The sequence below is a fragment of the Rattus norvegicus genome, chromosome 7 (genome assembly GCF_036323735.1).
Source record: "Rattus norvegicus strain BN/NHsdMcwi chromosome 7, GRCr8, whole genome shotgun sequence".
NCBI lineage: Eukaryota > Metazoa > Chordata > Mammalia > Rodentia > Muridae > Rattus > Rattus norvegicus.
Genome location: NC_086025.1, coordinates 27200974 through 27224743, shown reverse-complemented (window position 1 = coordinate 27224743; position 23770 = coordinate 27200974). Strand labels below are relative to the sequence as shown.

Below are 23770 nucleotides of genomic sequence, written 5' to 3'. Positions count from 1 at the left end.
TTAAATTCCATGTTTCTAGAAAATAACTATAACATGCTACGGATTCCTAAAGAGGACATGAAGCAGCACAGGACTCCGCCTGTTGTAGCTGTAACTACATGCAAGTCATTCTCAAGCCTTAATCGAAATGAAAGAAGTCAGAAAATACAGTTACGAAACATCATTCCAACTGAAATATGCTTTTAAATATTCCCGAAACACAATTTTCTACGTCCAATAAAACGGCTTGGTTTTTAAATGGCTACAAAACCTAGCCATGTCCGATGCTAATGGAGTTAAAGGCATGAGATTCATCTAGAAGTATGGCCAAACTGTACTGGGAGAGCCCAATAATTCCAACATCCTTTTTATAGCTCAGAGATTCCTCAATTTGGCTCACTTGGGTATCTAGGAGAATCCCAGTGTAGTTTCTGATTTTCAGAGCAAGTTCTTGTAGTTCACCAACTGGGATCAAGAGCTTTGGTTGAGTTACACGATTTCCAATCTCCAACAAGGAGGTGTTTCTAACACTCATTAAAACGACAATTCTGTTAAGAATGCTATAAAATCTTTAATAACAGGGGAGACAAAAATATGCACCTCTGCTTCCTCTGCTTCAAATTTCATTGGCTACTCTCTGAGATTCCTCACAGAAGAAAACCACCAGTAAGCCTATACAAAATAAAAATTGAGCGATTTATCAGACATAGAAAAATTTTTTTTAAAAGAAAAAGACATGACTCAGCCTAATCATATTTTGACATCTGAAAAAGAAAGAAAGAAAACTGTCATGATTTCATGAGGGAAAAGCAGAAGCCAGATGATTAGGAGGGGCTTACCTCTCACAAGAGAATTATAACAAAGGTTAATTTTTACATGAAAATTAGAACCACATAAAAATAGGTCTCAGCGATGTTATTGACAGCTACGCAGGAGGATGAAAGCATCCATGAGAAAGTTCTTTCTCAAGCAATTTATTAAACCCATCCACGATACTGTCCTTCGACAAACAACCATTTGACAGGATCCTGGTATTCACACAAGAGTAAAGACATTGCAGCTTTCACTCAAAGCAACACGCATGTGATGACCGCCTCCCCCCAAGTGTACTTACTGAAGCACGCTACAATTAAATTTAACAACAAACGTTTATGCTCTGTTATTGTACACTTCCCACAGAAGGAAGAAAATAAAACTTAAAAACAAAACAAAAACAAAAACAAACAAACAAAACAAACAAAAAAACCCCAAACAACCCAGGTAGTCAACGGTACACCTAGATTCTGTGAGAGTGCCCGCTAATTGCTGGTGGCCTACAGAAGCCCCGAGACTGGTGGCTGGTAGTGGCACTTGTGGGTGTCACTCCTCGCTTGCTGCTATAAAAGCCAGTGTGTGGGAAAAGGAAACACTTATGGAAGAACAAATGCTTTACTCGTGATCACTAGTGATTTTCACCAAGCGGATCTCCTATTTAATTTTGCTAATTGTTCAGTCCTCCCAGGACAGTGACTGGCATGGTGGATCCTCCTACTACCTGTGTTGACACCAGCCTCTGCTCAGAGACAAGGACATCAGTGAACTGTACCTGGTGTTCCCATAGATTGTACAAGTGCCCAAAACACAGAATTGCAATTAAGTCTTTGGAGACCATGTCTGCTTTCAGAGAGAGAAAGGATAAGCATGATTCCACATGAACAGGACTCTAAATTCAGTATGTAGTAAATGGGGAGGGCTTGGTCCTAAGCTAAAAAACACCTGTGAGCATCTACAGTGGGACAACGGCATTATACATGTCTCTCCTGTGTGTACTTGCACGGGTCTGCATGCTATCCTATATCAGGATACATAGAGAACTTAATAGTATCAGTTCTCTAATCTTTCTCATCAAATGTATTAAAGGCAACACGACAAACTACCACTGATGAATGTGTATGAATTTGGTTAAACACCCAAGCTTCCAGACTGTTAATCACCAACCGTTGAGTGATTATTTTAGATTGCTGACCAATGAGTACACTCATAGTCTTGGGGGGAAGAATGTTACTCAATATTGTGCCTTACTGGATGGGTATTTTTAAACCGTCTTAATGTCAATTTTATCTGCAAACAGAGGCAAGTGGCTCTACTCTCTGGTCTCCACTGGGGACTGCAGCAATATGTGGCAATGTTTTCAATAAGTCAATCTATTGTCCTTGTTGCAAATAAAGGAGGGGAAAGGTATTGCTTCTACTAAAAGCACAGAGGTCCACCAGGCAAAGAAAAGCAACGCAGTAAAATTAGGTTTGGCAATCAGCAGGTGCAGGGCAAGGTTCCCATCTTCCAACAGTGATCTGATGGATCTACACTTCCCCCTCCCCCCACACACATTGTGTTTCCCCCTGCATTGTGAAGTAGGGCTTGTGTTTGTTCATTTGTCTTAAGCATTGCCCAGACCACTAGTTAGCATGCATCTGTTTTAATTTCACTTATAAGTCTTACTCCTTTCGCCCCCCACATCTCAGCCCAAGAGGATCCCTGCCATCAGATCCACACCAAGCAGTTCTCAGGACCAGGACTGACAAGACAGACAGAACCGAACACTTCAGAAGAAAGCCCTTTGCCGTGGCTTAACGCCAGCACTAGTCACTGCAGCCCAATTTTGTCACAGAGCCGTCAACACTACGGACTCAAATAACCCAGACACTACTGGTATTTCATCGCACAATCTCATCTGCAGAATACTAAGAACAAGCTTTAGATGGAAACGCTGGGGTTTTCCCAATCACTTCCCTCTCCCATTAGTCTGGGAACTTCAAGGGGAAAACCTACCTTAATTAAAGACTCCTAGAGAGAAGAGCATGGGTCCTTTGGCAACTCATGCCAACATTTAGATGCGTTTATCTGGGACTCCAGTTCTCCAGGCTGCCGTATCATTACTACGTCCTATAGTCTGCCTTCCCAGAAGCAATTTTCCATACAGCCAGTATCGGAATACTGTTAAGTGTTCAAGAATAGTTAAGGACCCTGAAGTTCATATGCCTTCAGCTCTGTGCACACATGCAGGAATTTTCGTTCTCAAACTAACGTCTCGGTGGTGTTCGGGAAGAAAAAAAACCGACTGCAGTGATCCAGCCTTCCTGGCCCGGCGCTGTAAACGCAGCTTTCCCGTTTGTTTTAGGGACCCAGTGTTGATAAACGGCTGGTTTTCTTGGGGGAAATAAATGAGTAGGTAAATAAGTGGCAGTGCCAGCTTTCTTATAAAAACAAGCTCTTGACTGGCTTTGGCAAGTTTCAGCCCAGAGTAAGATGCCCTGCAAGTTACAAGCACAGAATTTCGGGTTTTAATGGAAACGCTGACCCGACCTTCCTGAAAGCATTGAACTGCAGTCTCTGCTGCTCTGTCGCTGCTCTCCAAGGCGTAGCTTGGAGGGTCCATACCCACCTCCCTCTCTGACTGACCAACGTCTACACACACACACACACACACACACACACACACACACACACACACACACTCACTCACTCACTCACACGCGGAGAAAGCTCACTGCCGACCCTGCCGGCTGCTTTTCCTGCTACTGAGCCTAGAAGATTCAAAACACCCCTGACAATCGCATGTTTTTTTCTTTTTTCTTATTCTTGTTGTTGTTATTTGGTTGTTTTTTGTTGTTGTTTTGTTTTTAAATAACGAAGACAAATGACCTTTGTAAAAGACAGGCTCGTGAAAGTCAAACCATTAGGAAAGACATCGGCACTTTACCTTTTCAAACTCCTCAGAACCCCGAGGTTGAGGAAAAGGAAATGGAGAATGAGCCCGGCTCCGGGAGGTGACAGGGGAAAACAAACAAACAAACAACCTACAACCAAAACGGGTTACAAAAAGAAAAGAGAAAAAAAGAAAAAAGAAAAAAGAAACCCCACACAGTAGAGACCTCTAGCCAAGGCTGCCACAAACGCCCCGCAAACCGTCTCCGCAGCGGTTCGCGGCTTTCCTGCCGGACTCCCTCGGCTTCTGCCCGGGCTGCAGCCGCACTTCTCAGAGCCGCATCTTCGCCAGCGGGGGCAACGCACGGGGGAGGGAAGAAACCGAACCTCGCTCTCTGGCTCGCTCGCTCGTTCACTCGCCCGCGCCGCCTGCCCGCCCGCCGCGCGCGCCACTCACCCTAGCCGCGCGACACCAGCGACGGCTGTGGGCTGGCCGGGATCCGGGATCCGCGAGGGCTGCTGGGCTCCCGCCCGGAGGACGTGGACGTGCAGCTCACGCCTCTTGCCGCCCCTTAGCCGTCGCCTCTGAGCATCTTCCCCTCCTCCCCGCGGACCCCCCTCCAGTGAACGTGAGCAAGCAAGGGAGAGGAGGGAGCGGAGGGAGCGCGCCGGCCAGGGTGGTGGGAGAGGCGCCAGATCCCCGCAAGCTCCCGGACCGGTGCGCTCCCCCCCAACCCGCCCCCTCCACGCCGCGTGCCCCCGCATCTGCCCCCCCCCACCCCGCGCGCCCTCGCTGGCTCTCCGGTTCCTCGCAGCGCGCGCCAGTAGCGCGGGCGGCAGCGCCTCCCCCCACTACCCCGTCCGCCCCCCGGCGGCGTCTCCGGGCAGCGGGCGGCGCTCTCCATTGTTCTGCGGCCACGGAGGGCGTGGGCAGTAGGAGGTGTCCGTGCCGGGGCCGCCCGGGGCTTACCGTAGCGGTCCAGCCGAGTGCGGGGCGCCGGGCCGCGGGGTGCCTAGCTGGGCCGGCTGGCGCGCGCGGGGGCTCTGTGCTCCCGCTCGCCCGCGCTCCGCGCCCCTAGCATCCTCGGTTACTATGGATATCTCGCGCCTCCGCCGCCCCCTCCTCGCGCTTGGAGACACCGCTGGGGCGGCAGCTCCACTGGCGCCCAGGTGACCAGCTAGGTGGCGGCAGCAGGAGTGGCAAGAGCCACGGTCACTACTGACTGTCACTGCCCTGGGGATGAGGTGGTAGTGGACCGCAGGGGGCGAAGGCGGGTTCTGCTTCACTCCAGGCCACTCCAGGGTTTCCTCCCACTGACCAAGCTGCATTGTGTTTGCACCGCAGAAGCCACCCGCAGTGTAAAACTCAACTTGTGTGGATACCGGCCACCCTGTGTTCCTGGGGCGTTCACAGGCCTAACCTTGGCTCAGTAGACTTAAGATTTGATAAGGCTCAAATAATCCGCCCCCCTCCGTTTCCACAAGTAATAGTTGGTAACTACTACGAACATTTATAGAAATTTTTACTCTGGTCAAGGCTTCTTTTCAAAATCATGCCAGTTAAAGAAAGTGCTCCTGTAACCGATCTGAAACAAGACTTTGCATTTTGAAAATCCCAGTATGTTTTCCCTAACACAAATAAACAGAAAACATTTGTCTTGGCCTGCACAATGCCACAACAGTTCTGTGAACAGCACATCTGTCAACCCACACATCTTGGTCCTTGGGTTCTTCGACGTTGCATCTGCAAGTGTTAAGTTGCCCGTTTAGGCTCCTGTGGGAGCCACAGAGTCTCACGGAGAATAGCTGAGGTCTGACAGCAAAAGAAACAGCACCTCAGGGTCTGTGTAAAGATTGTAACAAAATATTTAAGGAAATAGCTAACATGATAAATCCCTAACTGTATTTGTGCAGGGCAATCCACTTTCTTTTTCCCTTCTCGGTGTGCATTTATTGCTTTGTTTGCCCAGGCAAACAAACAGGTCATCTGCAAAAACTCAAAAGACTGAAGCAAAATGTCTTGCTTTTCTTGTAAGAGGTAGAGTTTAGTGAGCACCTACAATTTCCCAGGGATCAGTGCATTCTCTCCGCATATCCTCACAACCCCGTGACTAAGTCTTGTCATTCCTCACTTTGCAGATGAAAGCAAAGGATCTCAAAGGGGCGGTGTAACCAGTTCCTTCAACAGCAACAAGAAACACTGTTTCTTGTTGTCTGCTACTGTGTCACTGCCTGCTTCTGTGGGATTTCACAGTTCCCAGCGCTCTTCCATTAGCAAGACACAGGTCCCGGACAGAAAGCTGGGCCTGCCAGGCTTGTGAACTAGGGACATTTAATCATATGAAATTCAGATTCATATTCCCATTTACATTGGGAAAGAAAGTTCCAGAAACCCCCCAGAGCTGGGGAGTAAAGACAGGCCCATATATATATACATGCAAGGCAAGCCCTGTGTAGCAGAGCTGCATTGACATCCCGAAGCTTCTGTTTTTACATCTTACACGGGTAAAGGAGGAATCAGAGTGCATGCTCTCTGTATTCTAATGAACGGTGCCAAAATTTAGGGAGGAGGGGAGGGAAGAGGTGGGGCATGTTTTGGATATGGTCTTTTGAGATTAGGAAGCTTTCAGTGGTTTTGAAGGTAGGTCATTTCCTCAGTTTTTTCCTTTCGGGAGCTCAGCTACCTGTGTGCTGAGGTAAATATGTCTTCTTGGTTTTGCAGACATGAAAATGACTGAGGAATACTATTTGCCAGAGTATGGCTCTCTTGTGGGTATTATTTTCAGGTTCCCAATATAGGGCAATCTAGAGATACCATCTGCTAGGAATGAACTGCAGGCTATTTAGGTGGGACATGAACTATTGTTTTTTCCCCACCCCGAATTGAGTGCTCTGCACTCTGGAAACATTTGAGACCTCTAGGTCATTTTATGACTGCACCACCTCTGGAGAATGAATGGAAACTTAATTCCCTGTCAGCCTTTGTGCCAGCAGGTGGAAACAACCCTGAAAGGCAGCCAGATGGGAAAGTCGCTGTCCATGGTGGTCATTTTCCAAGTCTATTCAGTAGGACTAGCAAATTCACGCCGTGAACACTAGATGTCTGTGAATTAACTTCAGCATGATACTCACGGGAGCTGGTAAGAACCCCCAGGTATGCACACTAAAGTATAAAGGTATGGGGGTGGTGCTGGCTAGAGATGGTTCAGCAGTTGACAGAACTTGCTGCTCTTGCAGAGGACCGAGATTTGGTTCCCAGCACTCGCATGGTGCCTTACAGCTGCCTGTAACTCCAGTTCCAGGGGATTTGATGCCCCTTTCTGGCCTCTGACCTCTCCAAGCACCAGGCACTCATGTGGTACACATATGTATAGACATACGAGGCAAAACATTCCGACACATAAAATGAAAAATTATATGTATAAATATCAGCACAATCCCCCACTACTTGAGGAGAAATACTAAATAATTTACAGAAAGAGACAGTTTGCTCTAAACTCAAATAGATCCTACTCATTGAAATTTTAGATTTTTTTAATATTCCAGAAAAGCTTCAAGATATGAGACCTAGGTCTCAATGCCCAGAGAGGCTAAGTCTCTTGACTAAGGACTATCCTTACTGGAGGCATAACAAAACCACGGGTCCTTGCCACTTGTCCTGGATACTTGTCATGGTTTTATGACAATCCAGGAAACTCAGTGTCAGAATTCCTTCTGTCATTTCCTCCCCTCCCCTGCCAAAACGTCATTCAAGTTCTCCTTTATGTCATTTGAAATTTGGAGACTATAAAACCTCATATTTATTACTTTTAAAATATTCTAGGCATTTGGTGTTCCTTGCAAAATGATACAATCTAGAAAGAAAAAAAAATTACCCTCATGATACCAAAACTCAGCCTATGAGTATCAGAGAAAAAAACAGAGTAGTTGCTTCAATACAGGTCATCAGCATAACCTTCTCAACCTAAATTGATTATTTAAGAACAGTCATATTCTATCTGACAGACTAACATTAGAGATATTAACTTCCTAAATTCTTTTCCTTGTGCTGAAAAGGTACCCAGAGGAACAAATAGATGGTTCCAGAGATAGTGATAACTTTCCCAAGAAACGTGTAAAACATTGATCTGAGGTGCCTTTATAGACCTGTAGAGGAACAATGTCCAATGCCTTACTGGTTTGGTGGTAGCATACTGCACAGTTTGGCTCCAAAATGTGGAACTGGATGTGTGGATTCAAGCTATGGGTATTCCACTGAAGCGCTCTGTGATCTTACGTACTCTAACTAACTTTTCTGAGCCTTGCCATTCCAGTTTGTAAGATGAACGGGTCAATAGTGGAGGCTACCTCACAGAGTGGTAGCTATGAGGAAAGGGAAGTAGTTATGTGCGATGTTTTTTTTGGGGTGGTAACTTGGCTGGCTGAAAATCCCCAGTTATTTAAACACTAGCATAGCGGTTGCAGATGTGTTTCACAGACATGACTAAAAGCCTGTTGACTTTAAGGAGGCCATCTCGGATTCTGACTCAACTGGAACTCTAAAGGCAGAGATGGAGATTCGCCAGAGAAGAAATGTAGCTATTGGAACCTGTTCCCAAGAGTTCAGTACCCTTCCTAACTGCTCCCTGTTCTAGACTTCAGACTTAGCTGGTGAGCCCCCTTCATATAAGCTGATCCTTCGCAGTACGTCTCTTAGAATAATACCCCACTGTATTCCTCTCTGATGGACCCTCATCGAGGCACCACAAATAGTAAAACAACAACAAGAGTATCTGCAATAAAAGAGGAACTGGAAAAAATTAGCTACATTAATTCTTTTTTAAAAATTTTTACTAAGTGTCTCTCACAGTACTGAGATTGTTCTTTGATTTTTTTCTTTTAAAAGATATCTGAGGATCTGGAGAGATGGCTCAGTGGTTAAGAGCACTGACTGATTTTGCAGAGGACCTAGGTTCAATTCCCAGCGCCCACACTGTGGCTCACAACCATCTATAATTCCAGTGCCAGGGGATCTGATGTCCCCCCCTTAACCTCTGCAGGCACTGTATGCATGTGCTGCATAGACCTGCATGGTGGCAAAACACCAATAAACATGAATAAATGCTTTAAAAAGAGCTTTGAATGGCATAGGGATATTTCTGTATCAGTGTCCAGGACAGTTGGGCCAATAAGAAATGGATTTAAGGTTTTAGCAAAATTTCCATAACATGGAAAAAGTACCAGTGGGGTTGATGATACCATCTGGAGCTATGCGGGGGAATTGTGTAAGTGCAGTGTGAGCTTTGTGGGGGAGGAAGGTAATGAACAGAGAGGCAGGCACTCCTCTCCCAGCACACCCTGTCAGTTTACTCCCTGAAAAGGGAGGATTGGTTTTCATGAATCAAATATGGAATTCTGGGAGACTACACAGACTCATGCATGACCCAGTCTTCAATCAGCTGGTATTATATACCCAAGAGAATGGCTTTGAGGTCTTATACAAAGATATACCTGCATATAAGTACAAATATTTTGTAGCTCAATGTTAGCCTGTCCTTGTGCTTTATATGTTTGCATCTTAGATTCTTGTCATTTGTTTTGAGTATTTTTAAGTAAGGGGGGAACGCTTCCAGAATATCATTGAAAAACACGCACGGCACAAACGTATATATTCAGAACCTCATCTGTCCTTCAGAATTATAATGCAAAGTTTGCAAAACTAAGCCTGGAAATGCATCCAACAAATAAACCAACATCATCCAGGTATAGGATTAAAAAGTGAGGACGTCAAGAGAAAGATTACACCTTTTGACCTTGAACTAGAGTCAGTCTCACAAATGTCTGTTTTTAATGATGTGTGTGCCTGCATGTGCATTTGTGTGCACGAAGCACAGACAGCCATCCCAGGATTCCTGTTAGTGATTTTGCAAAGATAGTGATTAATTACTCATTTATTCATGCCTATGGTTCAAATGATGTGGTGGCCGTTCAGTGATAGGAGGTAAATCAGAAAGAGGCTCTGAACTTGTGGAACAGGTACAATTTATCCTTATGAATTTCGACTTTCTTGAGGAATAATTTTACATTTCTTTCCTTCTTCTACATTGGCCTAGGAAGTGCTTTCTTGCTGACATAGTAGGATTTTGCCCTTTAATACTGCATTCATCATTTAAAAACCAGGATTTTAGTTATAAATCTCCTTGTAAGAATGTGCGGGGTGTTGTGCCTTGCTTATGTGGTTTCGTATTTATTATGTACAGGTCTTTTGATAAATGGGCACGGAGAAATTTACTGAACAAGTGGAAGAAAACTTAGGGCATGATGAGTCTAGTTGCTATCCAACTGGAAATAAGGAGGAAATAAGACGCTAGAAACCCAGAGCTCAGAAGAGAGATATAAATCTACTAACAGCTGATTCTGGTAGTTGGACAGCTTGGGAGTCAATTACCTTCAGCCACAGCGGCCTGTTCTATGGAGCAAGGGACAAATGTTTGAGGTCAGGACTCTGCACAGCGACCACGCCGTCCATCTTTCTAAGCCCGGTTTAAAAAAAAAAAATCTCAGTAGATTAGAAAAGTTGTGAGAAATCCCACCCATAATTTTTTTTCAACAACGTGGATATGTTTTCAGGAGACAGATATTGCGGGGATAATCATGCAATCAATATGGATTTAGAATCTTTGCACTGTGTAGTTTTATCTCCTGGTATATGTAGGAAAAAGCAGGGTTTCGTTATGCTTTGACAGAGGACATGGGAGAGGAATAAGAGAAGAAAGAAACTCAAAGAGAAAAGGGGTGGGGTGGGGTGGAGATTGCAACCAGGAAGCAACAGAACGAAGATGTTCAGGAGAATCGGGCCCTGGGGAAGGCTTTGGTGCTCAACCGCCCTGAATGGTCCTTAGTGATGCGGGTCCACCCCGGAAGGACCGCTGTGCTTCCTTAAAAGCAAGGTTTGTTTGTGTGTAATGAGACGAGTAAGGCGGGGACTGACTCCTGCATGCGTAGATGTTGTTACCTTTATTGCTCTATCATGCTCCTTCACTGTGGCAACAATCCCTTTGTTTAGATGGCAATTTAAAAACAACTCACAGACCTGCCTATTAACTGCGATATATTTACAGATCTCACTACCGAGCTGAAACAAGCCACAGTGAGCAGACGGGACTTACACTTTTTCCTGAAGGCAAGCAGGCTTGGAATCCAGGGGGAATGAATATAGACACTGAGGCCCATCTGCTGGAAATGTTCTGCCCCAGTCTCCTGGATTAAGACCTAGGGACTTTTTTTTTTTCATGTTAACTACATCCAGGGCCAGAACCACATGCAGCTCCGCTGAGCCATAACTAAGCCCTCTGCTTCCAGCGGTTGCTTACAATCAACCCCTGGGACTTAGCTTCTGCTGCGAAACACAGGTGGTAAATACACCATCTCTTTAACACCTTTAACAAAGAAAGCAGCCGCCCATGCACAGTAGACACAGTTACTTCCAAGGCTAGCAGTGAGACCAAGCTTCAGGTAAACTCTTTCACTAAGGAACCACACACCCTAATCACAAGGATATTCCTTGTTACATGGGTCAGACAACATTGCCTGCTTTGCGGTAGGTAGGAAGACACAGTCCAAGGCATACCGGATATCTCATGTAGGGAATTCCTACGGATGGCACATGATGTGGGAAAGACCCTCAGTCTCTGTACTGCATTCCAGTCTGGTTCGATTGCCTCCCTGCTGGGAACCTCGAGCAATGACTTAATCTTGAGGCATTCCTTGGTCTCTGCATCTCTAAAATAAGGGTGACTGCTCTTTAAGGATGTTTCTTAAGAAGGAGAGAAGTGGAGGCTGGGGATTTAGCTCAGTGGTAGAGCGCTTACCTAGGAAGCGCAAGGCCCTGGGTTCGGTCCCCAGCTCCGAAAAAAAGAACCAAAAAAAAAAAAAAAAAAGAAGGAGAGAAGTGCATCTATGTGACACTCTGCACCATGCCTACAGATCAGCAGTTACCCATCCAGAGAATTAGTTCACAAGCCTTCACAAACCCACCCTACTCTATCACCAGAACCAAACAGCCAAGCTTACCCCCAGCACCTTTGCCCATGCTCACTGGCTGGACAAATGAGAAGGGTCACATACACCTTGGAAACCCTTTGTACCACAGAGAAAGAACAAGATTCCACCCCCTCTCCCCCTCCAGTGGGATTTGGTAGGAGATAAAACAGTTTCAATATTTGTCTGTTATTATATATGACACTTCAATTAATCTAGTGGCACGCATTAAGTATGTTGAAATATGTTAGAGGGACAAAGGAAAGAAGAGTTACAAAATAAATGTAAGTAATAGATATGATCGAGGAATGGATCTCTGATCCACTGCTGGGTGTGGGAGGGTTCCATTGTTTATCTATGGTGGTTCACTTGGGGAGAGTCAGGACAGAGATTCTCTTGGGGCTATTGAGAAAAAGGAGCCCTCTTTCCACTGGATTTTCTGAGTTGATGGACACGGCATTGCCAGGGTGTTGTTGAGGGCAGTGTCCTGGAGAATGTCGTCTTATGAGTGAAGCTAGTGCAGAGTCCAGAAAACCAAACTGCAGGATGAGAGACTAGGTGTGGTTGTGCATGCCCATGATTCTAGAACCGGAGGCCAAGGAAGGAGAGCCACAAATTCCGACTCTGAGACAAACAGACAAAAGAGGGGGGTGGTACTGGAAAGACTTCAGTTAGTGAAGTTCTTGGCCAAGCAAGCGTGAGAACTTGAATTCAGATCTCTAGAATCAGGGGCAGCAACATGTGCTGAGATCCCAGCACTGCAGAGGCAGAGGAAGAGTCCTTGGTGGGGGAAGTCCAGCTGGTTTGCCTGTGTAGCTGCATCAATGAGGTCCAGGCTCAGTTAGAAACCCTCTCTCAAAATATAATACAGAGAGTGCCACAGAGGAAGGCATCCACCATGGACCTGGGTGTCTGTGTGTATGTGCCCCACCCCCATGCAAGATGAACCAGGAGACCAAGGGATTCCAGTCATAGTGTTTGAGGCTCAGGATATATTATGCTGATGCTTAAAACCTCCAGGCTTCCAGCTCTTACGTGAGCTTATATGTCGTCTCTCACCTTGCTTGGGCCACTCTGACTAAGGTTTCTTGTATTGCAAGTGTCCTGACCGACTCAGAAGAAAATACTTAAATATAATTATGATGATCTTTTGTGGTCAGCAGTGAGGCTTCTTGGTTTTTGACAAGGTATACAACCAAAGCTTGGATCCTTCCAACAACAGAGACCCCATTGCCAGTGGAAGAAATCTATTAGGATGTTTGTACTTTCGCCGCGACAAATTTGCATGCTAGGTGCACATTTCTTTACTGAAGTTACCAGTAATTCCATGCCACATCCGATGCTATGTCCCGTGTTATAGTAACAAGTACAAAATTATCCCATCTGCTCTCAAAACCACCTTAATATAAAAATACTAATTTGGAAGACATTGCGAAAATCTTTCCTCAACTCTGTACCCACTTTATGCCTGGGCAGAGACCTCTCTGTAAATGGCCCTCAACAACCAGGGGCGACGCCAGCTCACCAGTGCAGAGGGTGCAGCAGAAAGAGCCCTCCTCTTTCTCAGGAGTTCCAGAAGAATCCCTATTCTCACCCTCCCTGAATGAAATTGGTGACTGATGGAGACCTCTCTCTTGGCAGTGGGTCAGATATCCACTCTCCATGGTCAGCTTTTGAGGGACTATAAGGGGCTGAAGCACAGGTTATGGAGATGGTATAAAGGGGTGTGAAGATGAATTCATGTAAATAGAAGTGCCTATGAGTGATGGGTGGGGGAACAGGGGCAAGAGCAGAAGGATACATTCAAATGAACCCTAGATATGAGCCTCATGGCGTAAGAATGGCGAGAAGCAACTTGAGCAAGTAAGGATGAACATTCTGGTTCCCACAGTAAACTGAAAGATAGGGTCATATAATTCCAAGGGCACTTGATAACTCTATACATGTCAGTAAGCACTGAGCTCAATCCCGTTCAATATGAGGAAACCATCAAGAACAGAACCAGACACGCGATGGAACGTCTATTTTTAAAGGACGGTATTTTTGCCGAGGCCTTTGGTCACAGGGAGAGTCAGTATAACATGCTGATGTCCAGCGCCACAGCTGACTTTGCTCTTTGCACCTCCTTCCTGTGTCCGGGTAAGCACAGGAGAGAGCAGGAAACTCAGCCTGAGAATGCAGCCCCGTTTTCCCAAAGCACGGGTCCAGGGACCACAGGGAAATATGCGCTGATGTGGGAAAGAGGCATTCAAGGAGGGAATGTGTTTCTTGTGCACACACCAGACCCTTCATACGCCTTGCTTCAGTAATCCTACGGAGCCAATGCCACTAGTTTACTACTGCTTCTTTCCAGGTGAAGTAAGAGTTATTTCCCTACCTAACCAGCAGCCATGGACGTTCCTCCTTATCTACTGGGGGTACATTCCACCTTGGAATATGTTCCAAGTCCCAGTGCACGCCTGGAATCAAAGCTCACACCAGCCCCATATGAACTGGTTGCTCTCCTCCATATGTAAATTTACTAATTGAGCACAGCAAGAGATTAACAACAATAACAGTAAAATATGCGGCAATGAGAGTTATTTAAGACTTACTGATGGCTTATTTATGGAATTTTCCACTTAATGTATCTGGAGCGCAGCTGACTGACGGGAGCTGAAACCACGAGGGAGGGCTTACTGGATTGAGAGATTTTTCCAATGCACAATATACAAGGGTGAATCCAGTCTTTGAAATAATCTAGGAAGTCAGGGTCCTCATCGTGCTCCTGTTACTCAGATGAGGAAACTGGGTGCTAAGAATGTCACCGGCTCAAGGTCACACCAAGTAAGCAGAATCAGAGGAGACAGCTAAAATCTTCCAGTTCCAAGTCTCATGCATTTTCCCATAACTCCTTGCTGGGGTAAACTGCTAAAAGCTGGTCTTTGCCCAGTATTAGCTTGGCTGTAAAACAATCCTCCCGTTGGACCATTCCCTAGTCTGATGCTTGGTAATGGCTGCTTTCCCCTTCATTGTCTCAGAGCACAAGGACTCCAAAGGAAAGGAAAGCATAGGTCTGTATCCCTGCTGTTACTGACTGTAGCTGGAGGGGGGTGATCCTTAAGGGACACCAGCCTCTTCCTATTGAACAGCAGGCTATGATCTGCCATTCAGGGTATGAGAATCTATTTAATCTCCTAGGTCCATACATAACCAGGTCTCTGGATAAAATGAGCCTAAGGCCCTTTAGGACAAGAATGGCTCTCTGAGTAGAAGTAATTGGGAAAGCCCATTAACTCTTTCAGGCCATTAGGCTATCATTTAGTAAATTACTACTTCCCTCTAAATGGTGCCTAGTGGGTATGGAGGGTGAGAATGTTCTGATTTGTCTCTTCCATTTCTCAGCTGCATCCTCCAATTATGACACAGCTCTCGAAGCTGTTCAATAACTACTTTATTCTGAGTCACTGAACACAGACATATGAAAAACACCCGGTTCTATTGAAATGTGTAGAGTCAACCCTTTATGTAAGGTTTGAGGGGCTGGGAGTTTCTTCTAAGAAGTGGCCGGGGTGCTTTAGCCTACTGGCATAATGGATACGGATGATAAGGAACCTTTTCCAGCTGGGGTGGGCGGGGAGGAGCAGATGCTGCCAGAAGCCCAGAGGCAGGAGTTCCTTTCTCCCTTTTAGAAGGGAAGAGATGGGTTTGGTCTGAGAAGTCAGCATCTCTCTCATGTGGATATCACGGGAGATGCATTTGAAGGGCAGGGTGTTCCCCGAAGACTGGCTTCACCCTGTCACTCGCAAGGCATGGGCCCTGTCAGTGCACTGAACTGAGAACAATTCTCCTCCCTGGCATGGAGATAAAAGCGCTGGCACCCTCCTTTGCACTTGTAAATCTGGGGCTACTAAGTAAAAGCTCTATAAACTTGCTAGGGCCCAACATTATTACATAACGATAGCCATGATACTTTGCATTTACGCAGCATTAAAAAATTTGGAAGTGCTTGCATATTGGTTATTTTTGAATTTGTTTTATCCCCCCCCCCCGACTTTATTGGAATATAATTGGCAAATAGAACCGGTCAAGGGTCTATTGTGACACGACTGCCATAAACCAACACATCCATCACCCTGCACAGTTTTTCTTCCCTCTTTCTTCCTCTGTATAGATTGAGGATATTTACGACACAGTGAATTTCTAGTACGTAATGCATTATCCTTAATGAGTTATTATGTTGTATATTAATCAGGTCTCCAAACCTATTCATCATTTTTTCTTTTCTGTTGTTGCATGTGTTGTATGTGCATGTGTGCAGGTGCACATGCCTACGTGTGTGTGTGCGAAGGCTGGGGTTGGGGGAAATACCAGGAATCCACCTGCCATAGGTTCTCAGGGTTTGAACTCCTGTCTTTTTGATTTACAACAAGTGCTCTTGCCCATTTCCCACTTCCCATCTCCCGTATTCATCCTTTACCACCGAGTTTGTTCTCGTAGACCAACATCGTACTTGTGTGTTCATGGTTGACCACATTGGCTCTGTGGCCATGCTCCATGGTTATCTCAGAGGGCCAGTCCTGGCTGGTCTTGATCGTCGGTGCTGTGGGGTTGAGAGTTTCCTAGAAGACACATTTCTGGGCATTCTGTGAGAGTGTTTCCAGAGATTCCCTGGGGGACGGCAGGGAGTTCTGCTCTCAAGGAGGTCTGAGGGAAAAATCAGTGTGTACCTGCTGGCTGCAGTTTCCCCTCCCTGAGTTGTCTGTTTCCGTTGCTGCCATTAGACTCCAGTGTCTCTGGCCTTCCAGTGTGGATGCCAGCCGTTCTGTAGGGAACTTCAGACCTTCAGCCCTGGCTTCGGACCATTGAAGCATTCTCAATGGGTTCTGTCTGTTCAGTGAGCAGATAGCTATTATTCAACGCCTTAAACCCTATATCATGTAAGCCAATCACATAATACCCTTTATGTTATATACACATTCAATCTGCTCCTGTAGAGAACCCTGCCTAACACAAGGGCCCAATGCTTAGATCAATGCCCTGGAGTCACGGTCCATTTACTCTGAGTAATTTCAACTTTGAATTTGTGTTTTGTAAGTGAAGTCCGATGGGACTTGGAGCCACCTGTTGGCACTTGGAGTCTCCAGGCCTGTGTGGTCTTGGGATGAGGTTCTGGTTGCCATTTTTCTAGCTTGTGCTCCATTCATGGCCTCTTCTCTCTGGCTCGTTCCAGAATCATCACTGCTTCTTGCCCAGGTAGCATTGAGTTGGCATTAAGAGGATTGGGAAGGGATTGGACCTGCATCCAGTCCCTACCCTGCCTATTTCCTTGGTGTTGGTACATATTCTTTACATAGAAGAATTCTCCACCCTGTGACTTCTTGGGGTAAGCCGGGTCGTGGCTACCTTGGCCCATAATTTCAGCATGTTGGTTTGCTCACTAAGCAGCTCCATACAGACCTCTCGCCCCTTCCTCATCCAAGCGTCATGCACACCCAGTGTAGAGATGGCAATTCCCCGGGGTAGTTAGTTGTCTACTGTAGGTCAGAGAGAGACAGGGGTGTGGAAAGGAGAAACTAGTAATCCTACCCTTGGTCAATGTCTTCACTGGACCTTGCAAACTGTATAGCTGCTGCTAGGCTTGACCTCTGTTGTCTGAGTGAAGCAGAGAGGATGAGGATGTTGCTGGCACTGTGTTTATTTCTGTTCTTATCCCTTCTAGAGGACGCCGACACTGCCCTATACGTCACTCGTACTAGGAGCAGCAGTTCACACCCCGTCATCTAATGTGATCCTTAGGACCACTGCTCAAGGCGGGCCTCATAACTGCTCCCTGCCTTTGTTTCCTCATCTGCAAGCCCGGTGCAGTGATGCGTACCCATGAAGACAGAGCGAGGATGAAATCTGATAGTGCAAGGAAGAGGGAGTCTTGCTTGCCGTTGTCATCCCCCTCATCCCCTGCTGCATTTGGATGAAATAGCTTGATGCACGTTTGAAGCAGGGAGTGAGAGTTGAGGATGACACAGACCGTTGCTTGTCTTGGGCACATCTCATATAAGGTTTGTTCTAAGAGGAGGGAAGCATCCATGATGCATCCATGACAACAAGGTCTTCCTGGGGGGTGGGGTGGGGAGATAATAATGATGACATGGGGGGTTTCTTTGTGAATGGAAACAGTGAGTGGAGCTTTAAAAGAATTGTGTGCCTAGAGTTTATGTTGAACGATCCCACCTGGCCACCTTCACCAAACCTTCGGGGAAGGCAAGGAAGCTGACTGCTGCTCCTGTGTGTGATTAGATTACCATAGGGGAAGGAGGTCGGTGTCTCGGAGAGATGCTGGGACTCACATCCCTGTTGGTCCAAATGGAAACAGACAGCGAGGGCTGGAAGATGCGGGCAGAGCTGATGCCGAGTGTTAACCTTGCCCTTGGACCACTTCCTCTTAGCGATCTCTGCACTTAGGATGGGGGATCCTAACAGCAACTCAACATGTTCCATTTCGTTTACATTCTTTTACAAACCCCTCCAGCAGACATAACAGCCACCTAAATGTTAATGCGGATCAATATGGGGGAACGCATATTAATGGAAAGTTTTGTGTAATCATTTCAATGACCCTGTGGTGCAGGAATCAGCTTCTCCCACGTACTGATGAGCTTCAGGAAGCTCAAAGAGGCTAAGACCCCTGGCTGGTATCTACTAAAATAGCCAAACGATTTCACATAACTGTGTTCAACAGAGACTGCTTCCCTGCTCATTTAGCCTCCTTGAGCGTACTCTTTCTGAGCTTCGCCATTACCCAATATGTGCTTTAAAAACGCCACTAAAATAAGCAAGGCGACACAGAGACTGTAAGCCCTCCTTCGGAACGAAGGGTCGAGGACCGGAGGGCAGAGTGAAAACGGAAGCGAAGACGCACAGCACAACTTGGCCACACCTTCGATGACTGTGGGATCGGATTAGTATTAGTCGCTGGACCTGTAATGGCACTGAAAATGGAAAGTGTGCCAGGGATGTGCAACCCACGGAACCAGGAAAAGCTGCCTTCGGTGTGTCTGAAAGCACGGTTCCTTCTTCAGCCAAGTCAGGTTCAAAGGAGCACATGAATAATTGGCTGCAGCTACCCTTTAAGCTAGTGCCAGCTCTCTCTGTTCAGGTTGTTACATCTCCAAACCTCAGGGAGCCTCGACTCAGCTGCCAGCAGCCAATGGGCTTTCGAGCATTCATAACCAGACCAGGTGCTGATCCATCAAACTAATTAGCAGCCTGTGGGCTACAGTTAGCTGGAATGGTAGAGGTTTTTTAACTCTTTTCCTGACAGGCTGTGTGTGCGTTCTGAACAATGTTCTGTCAGTGGGCCCACAAAGAAGAAAGCATGTAGAATTCAAAAGGAGGGAGGCAAAAGGAAATACATGTTTTCTTTAAGTGAGACAGACTGGTTAAAGAAGTGAGCTGTGATTTACCAAAAAAAAAAAAAAAAAAAAAAAAAAAGACAAAAAAGACACACGTATGCACACATAACATTATATATTTATTCTCTTTACCTAGAATACTGCCATTACTGTACAATGTAGAATGGCTAGTCAGTGACTGTTCGTTTTCATTCATAATTATATGGCCACACTGAAAACAAAAATGAACAAGGGGAAAATGGGACAGAGTTACAAAGGAGCAAAGATGTAGCTTGTTAGCACTTAAAATGTGTCTAGTCGCCTGGTTCCCCAAAGAGCAGAGGCAACAGAATCAGCGTCCACCACAAACTGAGAGAGTTAACCTGGGGAGGAGGGGGATACAATAGCTAGGAAAAGTGTCACTGCAAATCCCCCAGACCCTGCAAATCCACCCAGTGTGTAGATCAGCAGAGAAGACAGCATGCTTTGGTAAATTTGTAGGAGTGTGGCAAATTGTACATTTAGAATTAGTTTCATGAGAAAGCGGTGAAACAGAATGAACAGTCACGCTAACACAGCTCCGAATATCTTCACTGATACAAGGGAAACATTCCACAGCCAATTTGTTCAATATTTATGACTTTAGCGAGGTTTTGTTTATCGTAGATCCAATAATCTCTAATGGAACCGTTCCAGCCTGTGATCTAGAGACAGGAGATAATGAAGTATCCCAGTCCTTGAGGTAGCCAAACAGGAACGGAGAGGAAATGGAAGACAGGATGCTGGCAGAAGCCTTCAGACAGCATTAACATTTACAGAGAGGTCTGCATGGGCTCTGAGTCAACATATGGAGAACCAAGGAAGGGATTCAATGGGAGGGGGGTTTCAGTGGCACCCCTAACACCACCATCTGGAGATAAATTCTGTGATAGATTAAAAAAACCTGTGATATCTTACTGATGTACTTTCTATTAATGACAAGATAATACCGGCCAAAGTTTTCCTGAACTACTCGTAATCCAACTGTTTGCTGCTTGATGCTGGAGTTAAAAATATATTTATTCTTTGATGGGGGAACAGATGCCATTGTATTTGTAGAATTCAAGAATGAAGGTGATAAAAGCTGAGATGTCTTCGGGACCTAAAGAAAGCACTGCATAGTCGGTGGAGGTTAGGGCCTACGGGTGGTGGTGCCAATTCTACCACTGACGCTGACATGTTGAGATTATCGGCACAAGTCTTTTCCCAAATATTTACTAAGTAAAATCTTATTGAGTGTTTCCTTAGGGAGAGCAGGGCTAGGAGTTGGATTGCTTTTGCTGTAAGAAATTAATGCACCACCTTGGACTGTAATCAATTTAAAGACTGTGATCTTTTAAGTAGACCATGGCAGGTGATTCGGGGGTCAATACACTACTGGATTCATGCCAAATGATAATTCCGAATGACACATCCTCCACCACTGTGTATGGAATGCCACCGAGGCACAAGTCTGTACTGTGGCCATAACGTATGGCTGTCTGGCTCTGTCACCGTAGCATCTCTACTTCTCCCCACCCCTGCAAACAGTCTGTCTGTGGTTTAGTCTGAGCTAACCCTGCGAGTGCTTCCTGGGTAACTCATTTATGATTAGCGAGGGGAGGAATATCCACATGCACAGTCCTGCTCCCATCTATCCCTTTAGCCTGGGATGCCTTAACTGCTCACCTCGCCTATGGGATGCTCTCTGCCTTTAACCAGTCCTCTGGAAACCTGATCTTCCTGTCACTCCTCTCCCGGAAGTGTTTCTTGACAACTCAATCAAACACTGCACCTGTTGGTGCCAGCTAAATGCTCCGTTCCGTTTGTTACAGTTGCTTCTCGGTGGAGCCCTGGGAGGTAAGGGCTGTTGTGGTCTACATTTTAGAAATAGAGACATTTAAAGACAGCGTGGTGAGAAACTTCTTCACAGTCACAGATCAGTAGCAGACCTCGGGCAGCCTGGCTCCAGTCTGTCTGCTCTCCACTCCTCTGAGCACGGGGAGCGTAGGCTACACCAGTGGATCACCAGAGACGAGGCTGCCCACACACTGCACGCCATAGTCCCATTGTAACTCTAACTTCAACTGATCCTACAACACTTGGCCCAGGCATTATTTTGGCTCCAATTAAACCTTCCTAATTCTACCATGCCCCAGATTAGGACGCATGTGGATACTCTGCTGTCCACACCACACTTCCCCACAGTAGAATGCTTGTTGGACCCCATGTTTGCTTGTCTCTCTGCTGTTCTGTCTCTGAACTCTTGAGAAAGTCATGAAGAGACGCATCTGGTTGTACGCACGGCAGCGTCTGGTCATTGAGTCACTGTTTAACAAGGATCTGTCTGGACAATAGATGGATGGATGTGGCTGGCAAGGCATTTTCATTTTAGAGCTCTGGCTTCCAGCTTTTAAAGATGTATTTTACTGTAATCTATGGGTAGGAGCATGTGTCTGTGTGTGGGTCTGCGAGTGCCCTCAGAGGTCAGGAAGAGGGTATTGGATCCCTTGGAGCTGGCACTAACAGGCTATGGCGTGAGCTAACTGACGTGAGTGTGAGAAGCTGAACTCAGGTCCTCTGCAAGAACAGCAGGGACTCTTAACAGCCGAGCCACCTCTGCAGCCGCATGCTCTCTGCAACGTTTACAAGTAAACTAAGAGTCAAAGGCCTACCAGAAATCCCTGGGTGAAATCCCAACAAATGCTTAACTCTGGTTTAGAAAGAAGGCAGACTCTTTCTAGCTCAGGGGATCAACACAAAAGAACATGAAATTCATTGGTCTTCATGATTCGCATCCATAGGCTCTTAGGGTGGACGTATCCTGGGAGGTTACTTAGTCCAGGCACTGCAAACTGTTGGCCTCAGAGGTAATTTTTATTCCACACATCACTATTTGCTTCTATTTTTTTTAAAAATTAGGACGCCTTTAGCCGGGGGATGCTTTCATTCCTCCACATTCCATATCGTGTCCTATCATAAGTCCATTTCACTCACTCAGATAATCAAGGCATTCGGTGTGAGCTGTCCCATTGAGTACAACCCACAGTTTGCCTTCTGCACAGCAAAGCTCCTGAGTCTGTACAGAGGGGGCTCCACCTCCCTCATTAACTTATTCCTCTTAGATACTGGGATGGTTTGTATATGCTTGGCCCAGGGAGTGGCACTATTAGAAGGTGTGGCCTTGTTGGAGTAGGTGTGTCACTGTGGCTTTAAGACCCTCATCTTAGCTGCCTGGAAGTCAACATTCTGCTGGCAGCCTTCAGATGAAGATGTAGCACTCTCAGCTCCTCCTGCACCATGCCTGCCTGGATGACACCATGTTACCTTGATGACACTGGACTGAACCTCTGAACCTGTAAGCCAGCCCTAATTAAATGTTGTCCTTGTAAGAGTTGCTTTGGTCATGGTGTCTGATCAAAGCAGTAAAACTCTGACTAAGATACTTATCTCCTTCTTTCCTGGGGCAAGATGGCCAGTCCTCTTGCTGAATCTAGTTCCTCATTTGACCCTCAGAGCTCAAGAACACACTCTGTAGGTCTCATGGGTGATACTGAAGTAGACATGGGCCCATAATCCAATAAAATCAGAGTACCTCAAAAGAGAAAGATACACGTGTAGAGGGAAAGAGACAGGAAGAGGCACAAGATGAAGGCGACCATCCACAGACTGGGCAGAGAGGCTCAAAGCATCAGTTCTGCTGACACCTTGGTTTTAGACTCCTACCTTCTGCCACTGGGAGGATACATTTTGCTTGTCTGTGGCAATTTGTTTTGACAGCCCTGGCAAATTAACATAGTGCTCAGAAACATTTCTCAAGGAAAAAAAAATGTATGGATGAAGAAGTGAGGATTAATTTTTCCAGTGAACCCTCGTGAACACAAGTAGCTTGCCAGAAACATTCGGTGAATTAGCAGAGCCAAGCTTTAAATCCTGCTTCCCTCCCTCCCCTACCTGGCTGTCAGCCACCATGGGCATACAGCAGTGCCCAAGAGGCCTGAATGCTCAGGGGGTCCCTGGAGGTTCTTTCTTTTTACTGAACACCCCCCCCAGCCCCCCTCAAATAGACACACAGTCCTGACATTACTCATGCTGATGCTCTCCGATCTTCTCGGAGGAAAGCCCTGTGTAAAACTCTGCTGTTATTCCGGAAGTAATTGAAGTTGTAGTCATAATATATAGGAAGCAAAGAATGATTCATTGCTGAACCACAGAGCCCTGGGGAGTAATCTGAGGTTGAAAGCAGACGATCAGCTAAGTCATGATGATGTCACCGTGGAACTGACAAATGCCTCCGTGGTCCGATCCGAAAGAACAGCACAATTAAGGCAGCTCACTGCTGTGCATCTATTGCCTCTGTAAGGAGCTGCTCAGCGTCTTGACAGCCCCATTGAGAGGTGATAAAACGGGTGGCGGGGAGCGGCAGTCTACCAACGTGTTCCATGGAAGGAAGGGTTTTCAAAGTGCTACCTAGTCAGTGACCATGACAAGGACATGTTCTGGAATCTGGAAGATTCAGACACCCACCCAACAGGTCAAGGATAGAGTTTTCTCTTCAGAATGGAATCACAGGGCAACATGGTGCACATGAGACCGAGAGTCATCATGGCTGATACTCAAAACACTTTAACATACGGTGGCATGGACCATCAAATGCCAAAACAGAACTAGTGAGGATCGTATGTGGGGCTGGAGTGGGG

At 46.2% G+C, this 23770-nt stretch overlaps 1 protein-coding gene across 15 annotated transcripts in view; it reads right to left on the bottom strand.

Annotated features, from left to right (window-relative positions):
- Anks1b (ankyrin repeat and sterile alpha motif domain containing 1B) overlaps nucleotides 1-23770 on the bottom strand; it is a 1165904-nt gene that overhangs the window by 141809 nt on the left and 1000325 nt on the right. The window lies entirely within an intron of this gene.